Genomic DNA, 15,369 nt, shown 5'->3' with positions numbered 1-15,369 from the left:
AGGATAGGTGTTTTGCAACATTTGGGTCTTTAAAGATTGACGTCGCATGGGCATGGATAGACCCATTCAGTTTCTTAATTCTGATTTGTATCAACGACCTCACTGCCTTTATCCACTCGGAAAGAGTGTCTACGTCTTCCTTCCCGCGCTTAGCCCATTGCCTGGCATAATCCTCAACTGCATCCATCAAAATTTTAAGATGAAGGATATTGCCTAAGTTGACGCCATCGAGACCTTTGTTGGCAAAGGAAAGATTAAGGAAAAATCTTTTCTCTTTTTCATCTTCGCCAATGCGGACTGGCTTGAAAAGTCTGTGACTTGCAATATTCGAAATTATAGCTTCAAGTTTGTATTGGTTTGAATGAGGGTTTGTAACAGTGGATTCCAAACATAAATTGAACAGAGAATGAAGTTTTGAAAAGGGTAATGAATAAAGTTTCGTACGAATGTGATGAATACCTAACGGCTTTTGTATAAAAGGAATTCGAAGCAAGTCATTAATAGATACATCATGCAGAGAAGGTGATGTATAATGACGATGACCATGACTGCGTCTACGTCGAGGAGTCGAGTTGAAAATATTCATCACATTCACCGAGTTACACGACGGACTAGATAGAATACCTATACCATCAATTTTGTCATTGCACCATACATTGTCTAATCCAGTAGTCCTCTTTTTGTCTACGGAGAGTCGTTGAAAGATTTTATAATTCATAAAGTCATCGAATTAAAACCAACAAAGCGCTATAAAAAACCAGTTGTTAAGCGTTTTTGACGTAATGAATTTTAAACCTGATGCCTTTTGTTATCTCTTGTTCGTGTGTTTCTAAAACGTTCTCCTATTTGTTTGTATTGTGGTCCTGTATTATTATGTTGTCATTTTGATGTTATATTTAGAAATGCCATCAAAGTGCGAGGTTTGGCATGCCACAAAACCAGGTTCAACCCACCATTTTTTTCTATTAAAATGTCCTGTACCAAGTCAGGAAAATGGCCATTGTTATATCATAGTTCGTTTCTGTGTGTGTAACAGTTTTACGTTGTGTTTCCGTTGTGTCGTTTGTTTTCTCCTATATTTGAGTGTACTATAAGACGTGTCACGGTACTTTTCTATCCCAAATTCATGTATTTGGTTTTGATGTTATATTGGTTATTCTCATCGGATTTTGTCTAATGCTTAGTCCGTTGCTGTGTGTGTTACATTTTAATGTTGTGTCGTTGTTCCCCTCTAATATTTAATGCGTTTCCCTCAGTTTTAGTTTGTTATCCCGATTTTGTTTTTGTCCATAGATTTTTGAGTTTTGAACAGCGGTATACTACTGTTGCCTTTATTTAAGCGCCTGAAAAAAAGAAAAAAGTTTGGTTTTAGTTAGTTGATAAGTTCAACAAATGTAAATGTAAACTACAAAATGAAATTAAATATCACAAAGCCAATAATATTGTGATTTAATATTTAATATATTCTTATATTTCGATTGAAACTAAATTTAGACATTTTTGGACGACGTTTAAGATCAATATTTAACGATTACTGATGTTATCATAAAGAAACTCGTTCTCCTTTTAAAAAGAAGGAAACGTTTGATTTCCTGGCAAAATATTTTCAGTATTTTGAGAAAATGAATTTCTTTGTTTGTAGATTTATTGTGACAAAGAGTATCATATGACATTTGGAACATGAATATGTTAACCTGATTCATTTTCTTCTGCCTCTTCCTCCGAACTCACCAACTCTTCCTACTCTTTCTGCACCACGACCTCCAGGACTGAAGTTTAAACCAGTACCACGACGACCATGTGTTACAGATGTCATTTGTAGTATGGCAGTCAATAGAAGAAATAGAAAGTACAAAATCTTCATTTTCAACCCTGAAAAAATAACTAGAATTTAACATTTTGGATTGATATTAGTTAAATGAGATGATACACTCACAAAATAGCAAACTTAAACTCCAATTGTCAAAACAAAGGTTAATCTGTTAACTAACCGTCATCTGAACAGATTCGTTGTCTCTAATGTTGCTATTTGTTCAACTATTCAAATACCTTACTAGTGTACACTCTATTGACATTTATCATGACATCATTTTATAAAAGGAAAAATTGGTAGAAAAGGTAAAGATTCTGTAAATTTCACCATAGGTATAAAATTCAATCGATGTTATACAGCGTTGATAACACACATATTTTTTTGTTCGTGTTGCGCAATCTTTAGTTTTCAATGTTGTGTTTTGTATAATGTTGTTTGTCGATTTGTCTTTGTCCTTTTTTTGCCATGGCGTTGTCAGTTTACTTTCTTATTTTATGTTTGAATGTCACTTTTGTACCTTACGCCTTTCTTTTGTGCTATTCTGTAGTGTTCTAAAGATTGATGACTTTTTTTAAGATTCGATATTTCTATATTCGAATGTAGAACAGATTTTCCTTCAACATGGAAGGACTTAGTTTTTTAACTTGGTTTCGAGATTTGTACGATTTTGGCTTGAATATTTGTTTACCTAGATGTGGATGTTTTCATCGGTAGTATGACTATAATTATTTCTCTCATATCATTTAAAAAAAACATGAATGCGTTTTATATTTTTATTCCGTTAGCAGTCCACTGATGAAAAAAAAAAAATGATTCTCAATATTAATACTTTTAGCACATGTTTAACATCCATGTCCATTTTCAAAAACTTCGGTGGACAGTTTTCTGTTTTCTCTTACATGTAACAGTATTGATCCTTTTACACATTGATATCATATCTTAGACAACCCATTTTTTTTTTAACCTTAGCATTACTATGACGAGAAAGGACACATAATTGAAATTGAAGCACGGACACTACTAGCTTTAATACGAGTTAGATGGAGGAGTTCCTCATTGGAATATCCTATTCTGGCGAGCTTATGTCTTAAGTAAGTAATTAAGCAAATGTGATGATGTCATCATTCTATCGGTCATTGTTTTACTGAATTGTCCCCATTTATACACGCACAACTCTTCAAATATGACAATACTTTATTTAGAAATAATAATTACTTGAATAACTAATCGAAAAAGGTAAAATAACGAAAAACCAAACTCCAAGGAAAATTCTAAATGGAAAATACCTAATAAATAAACTTATCATAGATACCAGGACCAAATTTTATATATACGCCAGACGCGCGTTTCGTCTACAAAAGACTCATCAGTGACGCTCGAATATTAAATGGCAATTTCAAAAGCTCAAACACACCAAACGAATTCAACAATCCTCAAATACATGACTTCAATATTACATAAAAGAAGCTTTGATAAACAGTGTTTTCCTATGAGTAGAACCTGTTTCAAGGAAATCATGATAGGAGACATAATCTCATGGATACCAAATTAAACTAGTTATTTACATGCACTACAAAAGTGCTTCTACACAAAATGAGAAGTTCACAATGGGAATACCAAAATTATCTCATTTGTCGTGAACCTAATGTACAAAGGTAGAGTACTCAATTAATGGTAAATATATCTGTGTTATATTTTATTTCACACATATTATTACTCATATGATGTTCTTTGGCCTTCATATTTCGGTTCTCAGTCCAACTTTTTTCAGGTTTTAATTTGGCGCTTCCTTTACTTTTCAGCTTGCACACTACACTAGACTTTTTAATAAAAAAAATACTCCCTCATCCCTCAGAACTCTTTATTGACACTTCGTAGGATTTGTGATGCTGTTAAGCATCTCTATTTTTGCTTGTTGGTCCGACTTAATTTCTAGGCTTTGACGAATACATCATCTTGGAGTATTAAGTTTGTTTTTGCAACACCTCTTTAACCCCTATTACAACTTATTGTTAACATCTCAGAATCGTTATCATATAATAGTTATCAAAAAGTGTTATTTAACCATAGATTTTAAAACTTGTTGGACCAAATGATGGACTTTCAAGCAAGCGGAGATAATTTTTGAACTTTGCTCGAATAACCTCGACTTTTCCCTACCGGACTTTCAGTCAAAATGTAAGAAAGCTCTACTAAGATTTAAACAGAAATGAATTATAAAAACATTGTTTCGCTGCAATTTGAAAACTGTCAATCTTTATTGCATACAGATAGAAAAAAAAATAGAAAAAAATTGTACAATTATAAAATATTGACTTCTTTCCATACACAAACTACCCGAATTTAAATGATGACTGTACTTTTTCCCGGAAACTCTCATTTTCAACACGCTAACATGGGACTTTTCATATGAATATATTGGTCTTATTATAATAACGATTTCTGTCTAGATTAAGGGAATAAAAGGAAAATTAAGGATTGGCAATATGTATACAATGGTACCGTATAGCGGCTCATTTTTGCGGGTGTAAAATTTCGCGATTTAGGGACAACAAAGTTAACGAAAAATTTAGGCTGTTTTTATTTTGGTGGATTCTGAAATTGTTGCATATAAAATATTAAAAAATTGAGAAGCAAGTTAATTGATTTGTTTACCTTAATGACGTCCTATTTATTGATGTTGGTCGGAACTTTGGTGTACTTACGTATTAGGTTAAAAAATTTCAAGACTGATTTACAACTCTTATGTAATTTGACACTGATTAAAAAGGATAATTACCTGATACAGTACCCTTCTCTCATAATCTATTTGACACTAATTGATAATGATATACATATGTGACAGTCATTTTATAGGATACATGTATGTTCAATGCTCTCTTTGTTTATATTGTTAAACCTAACCTTTACTGTTATTGACCTACCGACCGCCGCTTTAGCTAATAGAAAGAAACGAAAGTATGCATTAATTTTTCGCGATGTTCTTTCATCCGCCAAAATAAGCGAAAATAAACACTGCGCGAAAATAACCCGCTCGCTATACGGTATTTTAAATAAAATTTATATCTTTGTAAACATTTACTTTTTGCGCATTGTTACTCGGATGGAGAGTTATCTCATTTGCACTCATACCTAACCGTCTTATTTTTATTTCGGCATTGTCTGACTGATCTTATTACATAGTCAATTTTGTTGATATCTTTTCTAAACTTTTCTGGTTTAGCATCGATAATGTCGATTTTCTTACCTTCAAATATGGTTCCAGTGTAGAATTTGTTTTAATAATGATAATTGTACTAACTTTTTTATTTAAGGTACATATAAGTCATTAATCAAAGCAGTTAAATGTGTATTTTTACAGTGTTGTTGATGCATAAAAATGTCACTTTGTCAAGTTCCAATACATTACAAAAGATGAATGTTCATTTCTCTTTATTGTTATTTGTTTGAACTGAATGATATCAAGCAGGGCATCTGTTCTCTGACTTTCATAATAAAAAGATTACACAACTTTATGAGATCGTCATCCGTCTTTTGGTGAGGTTCGTGTAGTTCAGTCGACTATAGTTTTCTAAATTGTATTTTGTATGTTATCTATATCTTTCTTATTTTTGCAACGGCGTTGTCAGTTTATTTTCTATTTATGAGTCTGAATGTTTCTATGGTAACTATTGTTTCTCAAATACGCTTTTCAGTATTATAGTGTGTCTTTCTATGTTGTGATGTTACACTATTGTTTCAGATAAGAGTGAAGGTTTGGTACCATTAAAACGTTTAAACCCGCTGCAATTGTTTGCACCTAGCATAAGTCAGGAATCTGATGTTCCGTAGTTGTAGTTTGTTGATGTGGTTCATGAGTGTTTCTCGTTTTTCTTTTTTATAAAACTAAAAACGTTGGTCCCGTATGAATGGTTTCACATTAGAAATTTGTGGGGCCATTTATAGCTTGCTGTTTGGTGTGAACCAAGGCTCCATGTTGAAGGCCGTGTTTTGAACTATAATGTTTTACTTTTATAAATTATGACATGGATGGAGAATAGTCCTTGGCACTATACTCATATTTTCATTTCTATGTTCTCAAGGTTGATGAATTTTATTTAAACTGGCGATAAATAGGGTTATTCGTTTTTGGCCTATGCTGCCTGGAGGAGCTAAGGGCCTAATAGGTAAGTAAGTGTGATGAATTTCTCACTCTATCGGTCATTTTGTTGACTCAGATTTTCCCACCTAAAACACAAATAATCAAATATAACAACAATTTTTTGAAGAATTAACTTGGTTAACTAATTGAAGAAAGTAAAATTACAATAATACTAAACTCTAAGGAATATTTAAACTGAAAAACCCTTATCACATGGCAACATTAAAAGCTCAAACATATTACACGAACGGAATCAACTATCATATTCCTGACTTGGTACTATTTGAATCAGATCTTGAATACTTGTGTTGAAATAATAAAAAAAAACGTTTCTTTGATTATTAAGAATATGAATTTTTATTGTTCCTGGACATGCACTGACTCGAAAAAGGCTTTACATGTTTTATTGAAAAACGATTCTTGTATACAACTCAGTCATAAACAGAGTGACAGGTATTACTAGATTGATTTCACTTGACTTGGAGGAGTCTAACCCGTTCGCTCATTATATACCAGTCCATAGACAGATTTTTTGGGATAAAGAAGTGCCAAGTTATTGTCATTGATAAGGTTTAAATATTTTAACATTATATGTGTACTGGCAAAATAAACAATGAGACACAGCTGAGGAATTGTTTGCAAAGCGGAGTTTAAAAACATGTGTAAAAGGGACGAAAGATACAAGAGGGACAGTCAAACTCATAAATCGAAAACAAACTGACAACACCTGGCTAAAAATAAAAAAAAAAGACAACAGACAAACAATAGAACACATTCCCAACATAGAAAACTAAAGAATAAATAACCATACCCCACCAAAAGCTAGGGATGATCTTAGGTGCCTCGGGAGGGAAAGCAGATCCTGCTCCACATGTGGCACCCGTCGTGTTGCTTATGTTGTCACATTTTGATTGATATGAAACTAAAACTATATCGACATCAGTGGCAAAATCTGCAAATGTCGTTATTCAATAATGTTATGGTGACACTGATGTGTGATATGGAATCAGTAATAATTTTAACGGCAATCATCCTTATGCAAAAAGTAAAATCACAAAAATACTGAACTTTTACTGAGGAAAATCAATTTGGAAAGTCCATAATCACATGGCAATTTCAAATAACAAAACGCATCATAAGCGAATGGACAAGAACTGTCATAAACATCTTCAAATAGACTTTTCTTCAGCAAATTGAAATGTAAGCTCCGCTCGATCAGTTAAAAATACATTAGGTACGTGGATGGATGTCTAACGGATTTTTTTATATCATTTTGCACGTTGTTAAAAACTATTGAAAGTTTCTGTGTAATTGATATAAAATATATAATTTATCGAATTCGTTTTTTTTTTATCATTTAGGATTATTGAAGATTATTTGCAGTGTAGGGAAAAAAATTACTGTAGTCTTGTATTTTCCCGGGTTTTTTTGTTGGCCTTTCGTGGAAGAAGTCAAATGACGAGAGCTGTGATTGGATGCAAGTGTACACTATATATGTTATGTGTTTATGAATAAGTGCAGTGTGTATATTTACAATATACATTTTGAAAATCATTGACAAATATTTTTTCGAATTATTCGAAAAGAAAAATCAAATTTTTATGAATTTGAAGTAAAATGTCGGTTGGCATGGATAACATAAGCAAGCTCTGCTCAATGGTGATCATGTTACTTATCGACTTTAAAACAGAATGATAATGGTTTAATACCACGCACAAATATTTTGTCTATATTTTTTATATATATAAAAGTGGTAAATCTAGAATATGTTAACATTATTGAAAAGAAATAATAAAACTAAGGTTTTCCCTATATGATGTTTCTGTATGAAATCCGGTACAGGACTTTCACCATTGTTGACGTAGAAAGTGGCCATACTTTATATCAGCATGTTAAGTATTATTAGTATTTTTACATTGACCACGAGCTGGAGTCTCAGGCGGCAAGACTATATCAGAGGTGAAGTCCTATTATTATGTTTACAATGCCGCGAGTTGGAGTCTCAAACGGCAAGACTCCATATCAGAGGTGAAGTGCTATTATCATGGTTACAATGACTGCGAGCTGGATTCTCAGGCGGTAAGACGACTTCATATCAGAGGTAAAGTACTATTAGCATGTTAAAATTGCTCAAAACTGTTGTCTAGAGCAGCATAGCATCATATCAGTAAGCTAGGTATCATGGGCATGTTTACAATGTGAGCAAAATTTGAGGTACTTTGCTAATTTGAATAGCGGCCATTTTGCTTTATCGTGATGGTAACCATTATTATAGAATTATATATGCCCCTTAAATAAAAATTCCACTATGCCAATTCCTATGTCGAATCCACAATTTGTCCGCATTAAGGTGAGGTGTATATGTTTGTAGGGTTCTGTTCATGAACAAATGAACAAAAGAAGCCTGTAATTTGTGGATGTCGTTTGTTTATGTGTTGCATATTTGTTTTTCGTCCTTTTTTTTTTTTTTAAATAAGGCCGTTTATTTTCTCGTTTGAATTATTTACATTGTAATTTCGAGGCATTCTATACATTCTGACTATGCGGTGTGGACGTTGAAGGCCGAACGGTGACCTATAGTTGCTAATTTCTGTGTCATTTTGGTCTCTTGTGGAGAGATGTTTTATTGGCAATCATACCACATCTTCTTTTTTATAATTTCTACTTTGACAACTTTCGGCCTTTTCAATTTGAAAATAGGAAGGTTAAGTACAGAATATTTGCTAAAAAGTCAAGATTCAAAACAGAAAAGGATACAAGTAGATTGTTCATTATTTTGCTTCAAATAGGGAAACACCTTGTAGGTTGAATTTTAAAGTAAAAAAACTTTTAAAAACATGATGATTTCAACCTTCCCATTTCGTAAAAAGTAAAATTTTAAGCATTTTTCCTTAGAATTACAAAACATTTTTGTAGACATCCGCCAAAGAAAGTTTTCAAAGAAACATACATTTAAGATCCATGACGGAAAAGGGCTGGATTATTCAAAAATTTTATTTTCAATCTTAAACTTAGGAGAGTAATTTCATCAAAAGGACTAAAGTCACGTGGTTTAAATTACACGAATGTTATTTGTCGAGTCTAGAGCGGTATGATACTATACCAGTAGGTAAGTTACTATGAACGTATTAACAATGACTGCGAGATTGAGTCGAGAGCGACATGACATCATATCTAAAGGTAAGGTACTATGAACGTATTAACAATGACTGCGAGATTGAGTCGAGAGCGACATGACATCATATCTGAAGGTAAGGTACTATGAGCATGTTAAAAATATATCTTTTTTTAATGGGTCATGTGTGTTTATTCATTTATGTTCAATTTGTTAATCCATTGATCGACACTGGAAGGATTTGGGTCTTGAAAAATAATAACGCATCACAAATTCATTAACTTTTAATTCTCACAGTTGGTGTCCAAATGTCTTTTTTTTATTGGAGAATCTTGTATTGATGTCAAATCTTTCATATTTTGTTTGACGAATTGATAAAACTTTGAATATGTATAAAAATTTAATGAAGATCATTTGTTGAGCTGTATAACTTTTATCTATTTCTTTCGATTGATGTCTCATTGGCGTAATCCCATTTCTCTTTTCAGTTACCTTTATGGTAACGATTTGTTTTTACAAACATAATACAATTAGTAAATATCGAATATTTTGTAGGAAAAAATACAACGTTGTATTGTGACATCATTTTTTCACTCACGTTTTACCAAAGGTTGATAGCATTCAGTATGTGTGTTAATAGCAGCTAGTCTCATTTACATCTTCTTTTGAGTTGGATTTTCAAAAAGTCACTCGTTTTAAAAGGAAGATGTAATTCATCAAAATTGACAATTTTTTTAAAGTTTGCTCTCCTGAATAAGCCATTGTAAATTAAATGCTAACAAAACGCTGTTATTCATTTTCTTTGAAAGTTCTTCATCGAGAGCATTTTTGTTAAGATTTATGGAACACTAATTGCAGGTAAAAAATAATAAGAAAATTACAAGTTTGATTGAAGTTTTTTTTTAAATTGGACGTTTGCGATCACTAAATAACGATTGTTTATGTTATCATGAAGATACTCTTGTTCCTCTTGTACTACTGGAAAATTTTTTAAAAATAATGGCGCTAAATCGAGTTAGATGAAGGGAGTTCATCATAATCTATGCTACCCGGGGAAGCTAAGGGCCAAGATAAGTAAGTTAATTTCTCATTCTTTAGTGACGCTTAAAATTGCCGTTAAAACACCAACAACTAATTAATCTTTCTATATGTCATTTTGGTGACACATAAAAAATGATAATACTTTGTTTAAAAATTTATCTTGGTTAACTTATTGAAAAAAGTAAGATAACAAATATACCGACTCAAAGGCAAAATTAAAAGCTCAAACACATCAAACGAACAGAAAACAACTGTCATATTCCTCATTTACGCACTAATTGATTTCTATTTTGAAAAATAAGATCTTGAATACCTTTATTATAATAATAAAAAAAACTGTAGTTATTAAGAATATGAGAAACGTTGTTCCTGAACATTCACAGACTCGGTTAAGGCTATACATGTCTTATTGCCTGACGATGGTTGTATACAACTCAGTCAGAGACAGAGACGGTTTAATTTTTCAAAACACAAAATTGAAACATTTTTTCCTTTAGTATAAGTTTTTTTAACGAATTAATGCTTGTTATACAGTGTGAATTATGTAGCGTACATTCTATACTATATTCGTATTGATGTGTATGCTCATATATTTGTCGGTTGACGGTTGTCTCGTAGACAATGATCATATATCAGAGTTTTAGTGGTTAAATCAAAGCTTTTTGTTAGGGTGTGTGTATTTTTTATTTTACCCCTTCCACGTGGAATTGACATTTGATTTTTATTATTTCCGCGTGTTGGAAATGCTAAATACACCAGTGATTGGTCCACAATTATTAAATGTTAGAAAATAAATCAACGACGTGTAAAGGAATGTTGTGATCTAACTGAAGATAATAAAAATTATTTCTAATCCCGTTCCCTTTTCACGAATGTGACCTACCGAATTAGAATACTTACCGGGTTTGTAAAAACATGAGCAACACGACGAGTGCCATATGTTGGGGTTGGGGAAAGGATCTGCTTAATATTTCAGAGCATCTGAAATCCCAAGTTTTTGATGGGGTTTATTCTTAGGTTTTCTATGTTGTTTCTTTTTTTTTTTTAGCCATGGCGTTGTCAGTTTATTTTCGATCTGTGAGTTTGAATGTCCCTCTGGTATCTTTCGCCCCTCTTTTACTAGTTGTAAAACAGACCGTTAACCTTATCCGTGAAATCCTAAGGAAACGAACATTAATTTTCATAAGGTATGGTTTGGGGATTGGGCTGTAGCATTTGATCCGTTTCGCCTTTGTTTTTTGCCATCACATGGATTCTAAAAAGAATGCTGTATGTCTGGATAAATCCAAGACTCTTAAGTGTTTTTGTGGAAATGTAAAACATGCTCCCTTTATGTTCGTTCATATACGTTACGTGAAAATGTAAGAAAGATCTATTAAAGTTTACATATAAGAAGAATTTTAAAAACAATGATACACTTGTATTTAAAAAAATGTCAATCTCTACTTTATACAGATAGAATAAAAGATAGAAAATTATACACTTTTAGAGGATTGACTTCTTTCCATACACCAATTTTCCAAATATAACTGATGACTGTACTTTTTCTCGAAAATTTCCATTTTCATGACGCTGCCACGGGACTTTCGATATGAAAATAATATTGCTTTTGTTATTGTTACGATTTCTATCTAGATTTAGGCAAAAAAGAGAGTGTTTCATGTATTTATACAATGGTATTAATTATTAAATGTTTATTTTCGTAAACATCTATTTTTTACACATAGTGGCTTTGATGGAGAGTTGTCATTGTCACTCATACCACATCTTCTCATTTCTATTGTGAAATTATATACTGTGGATTCATTTATTTTCGTGGATATCAATTTTCGTGGATTGAAAAAAAAGTTACATTTTCGTGGATATCTGAATTCGTGGTTTGCCGATTTCTATATAGAAAGCCTATAGGAAATTTGTAATTCGTTGAACATATGAATTCGTGGTTCACCTGTACCCAAGAAACCCACGAAAATTGTTATCCAACGAATAATAATGAATCCACAGTAGTCGATTTTGTTGGTATCTTTTACTGAATTTTTCTGGCTTAATATTTGTAAATATTGATTTGCTTACCTTTAAATCTGATTCCAGCTAAACATTTGTTATAAAAATGATAATTGTACTTACTGTTTTATATGGATAATGTAAGTCATTCATCAATACAGTTAAATGTGTATTTTTACGGTGTTGTTGATGCATAAAAAACTCACATTTGTTATGAAACAATATATAAAACAAAAGATGAAAGTGCTTTACCATGATTGTCCTTTAAACGTATTTAATTATATTAAGCAGTACATCTGTTGTTTGACTTTTATCTGATTATTTTCAAACATTCTTAACCATTTTGACTCATCAACATTCAATAATTTTCTTAATCAAAGATTACTCGAAATTTGGGATTAAATAACATAAACAGTATGTGATAAACCCCAGTTTTTAGTGGGTTTCGTGTTGCTCAATCTTAAGTTTTTTAAGTTGTGTTGTGTGTACTGTTGTGTGTACTGTTGTGTGTCTTTTTCGTTTTTTCCATAGCGTTGTCAGTTTATTTTCTACTTTAATATGAATTTGAATTTAACTGTGGCATATTTCGCTGCTCTTTTATAATATTCTGTACTGTTAGTTTAGTGAAAATAAAATTAAATATTTCTATACTAGAATGTAGAAAGTTTTTTACTTCAACATACGAAGGATTTCTGTTTTCTTAGTGCTTTTGAGCTATAAACGATCTTGGTTTAAATGTTTTTTATGGATGATTTTATCAGCAGTAATACTTACAATTTCTACCTTATTTCATTCAATAAAAAAAATCTCAATACATTTTCTTTAGTTTGTCTTTATCAATCTAATGATTTTAAAAAATGTATTATTCTCAAAATTAATACTTTTACCATGGACGTTCATACCCGTATTCCAAAACCTTTGTTGGCCAGTTGCCTTACATTATTACCATTATTGCTCCTTTTAGAAATTGCCATCAGATCTTACATAATCTATTGATTTTTATATCTCATCATCACTTTGTAGAGACCGAATTTGAATTAAAATAATAGGGATACCACTGTAACACTTTAGAAAAACTGGTGCCCAAACTGCCCGGAATGCTATGGCCTAAATGAGTAAGTGTGATGAAGTCTTCATTCTATCGGTCAGTTTGTTTACTCTTATTTTTTCACCTAATAAATTACTCTTCAAATATAACAATACTTTGTTTAAAAATTTGGTTAACTAATTAAAAAAGTGAAATAGCAAAAGTACCGAACTCCAAGGAAAATGCAAATTGAAAATCTTTATCAAACGGCAATTTCAAAAGTTCAAACACATCAAACGAACGGAAAACATCTGTTTTATTCCTGACTTGGTACTAGTAAGATTATATTTTGAAAAGTCAGATCTGGAATACCTTTGTTGTACCGATGAAAGGCATTACTTCAGTTATTTATCTGCAATTGTGAAACAAAAACTGATTGTCGGTTTGTATTTTCTTTTGGTCACGGTGTAGTATTGTTTCTACGATTTATGTTGAAAAATTATCTTTGCTTGGGTGTCTATCAATTATAACTTCTGCTGAAGTCTGTCGTAGTGTCTAAAGATTCATGGTGTTGCCACAAACCTCAGATACATGACTTCAGCATGAACATACGGATTTTTGTGTTATAAAAATTTGCTGTTAAAAAATGTTAGAAATTATTAAAAAAAAGGAATGTATCTCCCTCATGCAAAGCTCTGATTCCTTTCAAGGATTTGGCTATACTTTTTGAACCTTTTGAATTATATCTCTTTATCTTTTATATAAGCTTTGGATTTCAAATATTTTGGCAACGAGCATCACTGAAGAGACATGTATAGCCGAAATGCGCATCTGGTGCAGGAAAATTGGTACTGTTAATTTTATTCAACGGAACATATGAGAATTATTGATTATATAGTTTGCTCATGAGTACCAACTCTCTTTCAAATAAATCATGATAGGAAACCCAAGCCCGTGAATACCAAATAAAAGGGGTTATCTGTAGGCACATCTGCAATGCTTCGATATAAAATGAGAAGATTGCAATAGAAATATCAATATTAGCACGTTTGTTTTGAAGTTACGTTAAATTAGTTAACCTTTTTGTACATATTTCGGTGTTATCGTTTATTTCAAAATCAAAAGGATAGATGAGATCAACAGATTTATAAAAGCTTTGAATAGTTCAGTAATAGCACAAAATCCTCATTGAAGTAGGAAATAAGAATTTTAGGACAAGTTTACAGGCACAGTTTATCTCCATAGGAATGACAATTCTCTGTGGAACAAGAGTCAACTCAATCTAACAAATGTTGTAGAAAAACATACAAAAAAACTTTTGTATTTCTTTTGTATTTTCACCTATATGTCTGTTTGTTTTGTTTACACATTGCTGTCAATATATTAAAAGTTTAAGCGACTGTCGTATAAGTGTGAGGTTTAGCTTGCTATGAAACCAAGTTTAATCCACCATGTACTACATCAGAAATGGCCGTACGAAGTCGAAATATGACAGTTATTATCCATTTGTTTGATGTGTTTGAGCTTTTGATTTTGTCATTTGATTAGGGGCTTTCCGTTTTGAACTTTCCTCCCAGTTCGGTATTATGAATCCAAAACTCATCCTTCACCCTTTATTTCAAATAATTAACACTTTGTAAGATTTGTGATGCCGTTAATCATCTTTATTTTGCTTTTTAATCCTAGTTATTTTTGGGTTTCTATTAAATGTAAACTTTGGTAATATAAAAGATTTTATAATCAATATTTTTCCAATCAAAATTTTGTTTTCTTTTACTTCATGCCTCCATTAATGGTTTTATTTTATGTATATGGTTCCGAATTTAACTTTTACAGTCGGTGTTTTGTGACCAAAATATATCATACACTAAAGCCTTTACTGGTTTGTCCGTCCATTGTATGCCCACAATTTAATCTATTCTATCTTTAAGCGCCCCTAGTATTCAGATTACTTTAGTTTTACTGCTAATCAATGCTCTTCAACTTTGCACTTATTTGATTTTCTAACTATTTTTTATATGAGCGTCACTGATGATTTATTTGTAGACGAAACGCGCGTCTGACGTATTTAATTATAAGACTGGCACCTTTGATAACTATTAGCATATCGATATGTACTAATATTGTATTGCTTATTTGTGAATTTCTCTGTCCTGAATGATCTTGCATATTTGTGTACTGTAGTCCTTCGTGTAATGTTGACTTTTACGTGTTATATTTAACATTTC

At 31.8% G+C, this 15,369-nt stretch overlaps 1 long non-coding RNA gene across 1 annotated transcript; it reads right to left on the bottom strand.

Moving 5' to 3' along the window:
- Nucleotides 1-1,317: 1,317 nt before the first annotated feature.
- LOC143066416 (uncharacterized) lies at nt 1,318-5,080 on the bottom strand. The gene is made up of 3 exons (XR_012975607.1): nt 5,061-5,080; nt 1,695-1,872; nt 1,318-1,343 (listed from the first exon to the last, which is right to left on the bottom strand). It is a non-coding gene; the product is annotated as an uncharacterized LOC143066416 (long non-coding RNA).
- Nucleotides 5,081-15,369: the final 10,289 nt, after the last annotated feature.

The sequence above is a fragment of the Mytilus galloprovincialis genome, chromosome 3, assembly GCF_965363235.1.
Source record: "Mytilus galloprovincialis chromosome 3, xbMytGall1.hap1.1, whole genome shotgun sequence".
In the NCBI taxonomy this organism is placed as follows: Eukaryota; Metazoa; Mollusca; class Bivalvia; order Mytilida; family Mytilidae; genus Mytilus; species Mytilus galloprovincialis.
This window is presented reverse-complemented; position numbering and strand designations above follow the sequence as displayed.